The sequence below is a fragment of the Myxine glutinosa genome, chromosome 9, assembly GCF_964187855.1.
Source record: "Myxine glutinosa chromosome 9, kmMyxGlut1.1, whole genome shotgun sequence".
Lineage (NCBI taxonomy): Eukaryota > Metazoa > Chordata > Myxini > Myxiniformes > Myxinidae > Myxine > Myxine glutinosa.
Genome location: NC_136269.1, coordinates 140,619,436 through 140,625,457, shown reverse-complemented (window position 1 = coordinate 140,625,457; position 6,022 = coordinate 140,619,436).

Sequence of the window (6,022 nt, the reverse complement as noted above, 5' to 3'; positions counted from 1 at the left end):
AGGGCGGAGCCCGAGGGTCGCGCGACCAACCAGGGCCGAGGTGAGCACCCCGATGGGCGTGTCCAAAAGGCCGGCGGCTTAATCGCCGGAGGCGTTATAAAGGCGCGCACGCAGGAAGCAAGTGAGTCGGTTGCCAGAGAGAGTTGGTCGTGAGTGGAGGGTCAGTCAGTGGTTGCGTTGGTTGCGGTGAGGAGTCGGTGGCAAAGAGTGAGTGGACCAAGAACGAGTTGAGGGTTTGGACCAGACGAGTCGGACAAGGCCTGGCAAAGCACGCGACGTCCACAGCAGCCACAACAGCAGCTTGGGGGCCTGAACGGCGGTTTGGAGCAGGGCCGAAAAGGAACGGCGGCTGCTAAACACGCCGGTTGAGCTGCGGGACCCCCTTGGACTTTCCTCTCCCTCCAGCCATCCACCTCCTGCCAGTCCATCCTTCTTGTGTACGTGAGTTTGTTCTGTTTGTTCTGTCCTGGGTTAATTAAGCTGGTATAAGTTAATAATTGCACTGTGTCTCTGATCCTTCTGTATATTATTTTATTATCTTTCCTTCTCCTTGGTTACTTTGAGCATGTAAATAGTAGGAATAAATTTAGTGGTATTTCCAACCTTTTTGTCTTCTTCTTCTTCTTCTTCACATCCGTGTCGCCTTTGTCTTTTCCCTATTGACTAGCTGCGGTGTGATCCGGCCAACGTTTGGGTGAAATCGGGTTCTAAGCGGGGAGTAACTGTTCGGTCGCGGAGCCTTCGCTCGGCAAAGTAACATCTAAACCGCGATCAGTAACAATTGGTGTCTGGGAGTGAGATTCGGGGCCCGAACCAAATTTTTTAAACATCTAAAAAAAAAAAAATTGGTCAAAATTTGGAGCGGCCGAAATTTGTTTTGTTTTACAAAACCCGAATTTTGAAATCGCGCCATGGCTGGTCAAGGCGATCGGATGCCGGTGGGTGAGCTAGAGGAGGGGTTAGGGGTAACCCAGGATCAAATGGAGGGGAGCAATGAGGAGGCGGTTGAGGGAGTATCAGACGCACAAAATGGCGCTCTCGCGCACGAGGTTTCAGGCGCGCAAAAAGGCGCCTCGCACGAGCGCGCGGTAGCCGAGCCCGCTGTATCAACGGGCTTTAACATGCAGCCGATTGACATGCAGGCCCTCATTGCGCAGCTACAGGCAGCTGTACAGATGAGTATGGGAGGCCAAATTGAGCGATTGGGTGAGCGATTGGAGGGCCAAATGGGGGTAATGAGGGATGAAGCGAGGGGTACCGGTGAGGGGTTAGACAACGGGATAAAAGAGGTAAAGAATGGGTTAACGGGGGTGGAAAATAGAATGGCTGCCCAGGAGAATCAGATAGAGGGGGTGAAAAATGGGTTAATGGGGTTAGAAAATAGGATGGAGGACAAATTGCGGGAAATAGGGGAACAATCTGCCAGGGAAATCAAACGAATGGGGAACCAGATAGAGGAGGTGCAAATCGGGTTAGAAAGTAAACTGGATGCTCAGAGGGATGAATTGGGACAGATGAGGGTGGCATCTACAAGGGAGATGGAGGGGATACGACGAGGTGTAAGTGAGGAGGTTTCGGGGCTATGCGAGGAGGTAAAGCGAGGTGAGAAGTGTATGGAGAAAGAGGTGAGAAATAATACGGCGAAGTTACAAGGGGGAATAGAAGATCTGACGGAGGAGGTGGAACAGCTGACAGAGGGACAGACGGAGTTAGTGGAGCAGGTTCAAAAGAACACTGCGGTACTAGGAGGGTTAAAAGCGACACAAAGAGACATCAAGGAAGACTTAATAGCGACACAGAGGCAATGTCAGATGGTACATGAGGGGTTGACGAAGAAGTTGGAAGAGGTGACAGAAGTAATAGAGACGAAGGACCGAGAGGTGAGGACGCACATAGAAACGGTTAAGGTAGCCTTAGCGGACGAACTTGAGGAGACGCACCGAGAAATAAAAGAGGTTAAACAAAAATTAGAGGAAGTGGAGGAAGAGGTGAGTGAAATTAAGAAGGGACGGACAGAAACTAAAAGAGAAATCCAGGAGGAGGTGATGGAATATGTGCAAGGTCGGTGCTCAACTCATGATGTGATGCTCACTAACCGAATAAAGAGTTTGCAGGTGGCAAAGGAGGTGCGACGACGAGGTACGGAGGTGAGTGGCAATGTATATGATGTGAGGAAAGCTTCAGTCGGCTTGGGGATTGGTTTGGATCCGGGTGTTCGTGAAAGGCCGTTGGTGAAGTGTGTGACAGGTCAGGTGTGCGAAAAAAAGAGGTGTGCGAGAATGTCCGCCCATGGGGTGTGTGAGGAAAAAGTGCACGCCAAGGAGTGAGTGTGCCGTCAAGAGTGAGTCGGTCGTAGCGCGTGTGCGAGGGAGCACATGGAAGCGCGGTGTGGTGAGTGTTACGGAGGAAGTAACGAAAAAGTGTGCACAAGAGGATGCGCGAGAAAGGTGTGTAACGGACGGGTGCATGGGGAAAGCGCATGCTGTCAAGATTAAGGGAGAATGTACGCCTGTGGTGAGTGTTACAGAGGGTGTGACGGGAGAGTGTGCGCAAGAGTGTGCGCGAGAAAGGTGTGTAACGGACGGGTGCATGAGAAAAGAGTGCGCTGTCGAGAGTAAGGGTGAGTGCGCTGTCAAGAATGGAGGTGAAAGTAGTGAGAGTGACACGGAGCGTGAGTTGGTTATGACAGGTGAGCGAGGATGTACACCTGGAATGGAAGGATGCACACCTGGAATGGTAGAGCGTGTGTGGGAATGCACACTTGAGTTGGTAGTGAGGCACGTGATTGGCTGTGCAAGTGAGAGCACACCTGTGGTTGTCACAGAGGAGGTGACCGAGGAAGGGGCGCGAGGAGGTGTGTTGGTGAGGTGTGCGAGCGACGAATGTGTGCCAAGGTGTTCGGTGGTCAGGTGTGTGACCAAGTCTGTGAGCGGAATGAGTGCACCGAGGTGTGTAAGGAAGGGTACGAGGAGCATGGGAACAGCTGGAGGTATGAGCAAGAAAGGGGTAGCGTATGCATGTAACCATCCAGGTGAAGCATCGACGGTAACCGGGTTAGAGGTTAGAACGACTTGTAGCCGAATCGGGCTCTCGGTGCGTGCCGGGCTTCGCGTGCCGCGAGAACCAGCGGGGATCCGAGCCACGGCGGGTTCGAAAGGACCGCCGTGCGCGATCCACGCTGGGCCTCGCGTGGAACGGCCGCGTCCGGGCTCCACTAGGCAGAGCGGGCAGCCCGATAGGAAGGGTCGTCATGGCGACCACTTTCTATTGAGACGTGCCAGCAGGTCGAGATCGGGACATTGGATGGCTCCACGCCGAGGTGGTGCGTGGGATCTCGGCCCGGGTAAGCCCCCGCCCCTGCCCCGAATGCGGGACGTATCCAGCCGCTGGCACAAAACGACCCGCGTTCATTGCTCGGCTGTACGAAGCCGGGCTGTAGACGTGAATTGGCGCACCGAGAGGATGTAATAAGTAGACGGGTGATGAGGATAGCGTTTTGTACTCAAAACTAGAAAAAGGCGAAATTTGATGATTGGTACGGTGATTGGCAGATGATTGGCAAAATTTTTGATTGGCTGAAATTTGGTGTGCCAAATTGATAGTAGGACCTCCCCGATGTGGTGGGATGGCAAATCCACCATCCCTCACAGACGGTGTGGGGCAAATGCGCTATAGTTTATGGGGTGTATGGCAGTGAAAACTAGCCCGGGTGGGTTAGGATATATCGTGTGTAGGGATCTAGCGAAGATGACATTAGGTAACGTTAAGATTAGTTCGTGACTGATACCTGTAGTGGGGACGCAGGTAGTTTAGTGTGGATGATAATGACGTGGGAGCGCAATAGTTTAAAGGGACGACTGGGAAGCGCAAGTTTCAGAGGGGAGTAGTTAGCTGAGATGATGCCGTGTGTGTGAGGATTGAACAGGTGTGATTGAACAGGTGTGATTGCACAGGTGTGTAACTGAACAGGTGTATGGAGCAGTGTTTGAGTGATAGTAGTGGTGATTGTGTGTTGTATTGACCCAAATGGTCCAGGAAGAGGAGGAGGGTGCAGGTGGCACCAGGTGTGAGGGCACAGGTGTGCAACAACAGGTGTATGTGGCTGTGTGGAAAAAATGGTAGTGTGGAATAAATGGAGTATTGGAATGGATGGTCGTGGAGTGAGTATGGTGGAAATTGTGGAGTGGAGTGGATGGTGCGAAGGTGTGAATGGGGGAAGAGTGGACCCCCATCACGGATACCCGGGGCGGGTAGTGTAAGTGTTAGGTAGAGGGTATAGGTAAATTGTGGTTGGATATTGGCATTTGTGGTGCGGTTGCAGAATGGTATTGTGGATGGGTGCATTAGTGTTGTGGAAATGGCTGGGCGTGTAGCCTGTTAGTGTGTGTAGTTGGTTTGGGCACTCCACCACTGTGAGGATGTCGGCCAGGTGAGGCCGCAGGTGGGCTCTGGGAGCCGTTAGTGTCAGTGGGTGCCTGAGGATCCCGGGTGTGGATCGGGCAGCCCGTGCCAGAGAGGGCACTGAGGGGGTGAGAGTGCGAGAGGGCCTTCCCCAGTTAGTTAGGTTAGGATGAGGAGCAGGTAAGCTCGGGTGGCAACTACGGTGGTGGAGGTGTGCAGGTGGGTAGACCTGCTGGGAGAGCTACACGTCACAGCCCAGAAATTGTGCGAGGGCACCGGGAGAGGAATCGGGGGAGTGAGACCCCAAATTGAGAAGCACCACAGTTTGGTCAATGGGAATTGGGTTTTTAGAACCCATAGTGTAAGTTGGCCAATGGATTGGCAGGGAGAGACCCCGGGTAGTGTAAAGTGTGTTAATGTCATTTAGAAAGTAGTTAGGATGAAGTCTCCTCGCACCATCTGCATCCACTCACCTGAGGTGACAGGTACTCCACACCATGCCATGTTTTGATTATTTTTTACTGTGCAAATGTTTGGATTGTGAGACGCATCATGACGTGGGTGTGACATTGTGCTTTGATGTTCCATCTCTGCCTCCTTATGAGGATTGATGATGAATTTGGTGATGGCAAATTTTGAAGTAGAGGGATTGTGGCGACGAATTTGGTATAGGGGAAATAAGGGGAAGACGTGACGGTAGCGACGGATTGGTAATGTGTAGATTTTTGTACATATGGGGTAAGGGCAAGGGTAGTGTAGGTGACAGGGGGGTGACGTACGGTAGGGACGAGCTTTCTCATTTTGCTCTGCGTACGCATTTCGCCTTGCATTGCCTTATTGATGTGTACCCTTGTGACCTTACCCCTCGCTCATTTGTCTTTCCCCTTTTGTCTCCCACATGACCTGTGCGCCATTGGGTGCCGAGGGGAGCGTGCGTGAGTCCTCCATTGTGCGCCCGAAATTCCCAGAACCAGCTGTCTGCATCGATGCACCACATTATGGACCACATGCCTGTGGCCGAGCACCACTTATGGACCCCATGGGTTGGGGCATGGCCCCTCTGCTGGAACCGGCCATGAGGGCCCGAAATCTTGCTGGCGGACCTTGGCCACAGGGCACCGATGCCCCACAGGTGAACCACACTAGTCGGCCCTGTGGGCCATAAATAAAATAAATAAAAAGGACACATTGGGTGCAAGTTTTAATACAAATAGGCCGCCAGTAAGCAAAGCAAAAGAATGACAACATCTGGAAGACCAAATAATAATAACCAGCAGAGGGAGCCGAAGAGCAAGAGATCACCTGCAGGGTTAGGGGTTGTTTGGTTATTTTTATTCATGAACAGTGATGACTGTGCACCGATTGGTGCTTGGGTGCGTTTTTGGGTGCTTTCATGGTGCGTCGATGCAGAGCAGACTGTCTCCCCCCCCAGAAAGAACAATTACAGGTCCTGGGTTAGTCTTGTAAATAAAAGTAGCGTCAAGTGTAAATAATGCTTCCTAACCGTCAGTGTGTAGTTTGAAGACCATTCCGCAATTCGGTTAACTGTGGGCATAAGTCTGTTAGGCAGGGTGCAATGGAGCAGCGGGACACATTTATTTATGTTTTAAAACTGTCGCAC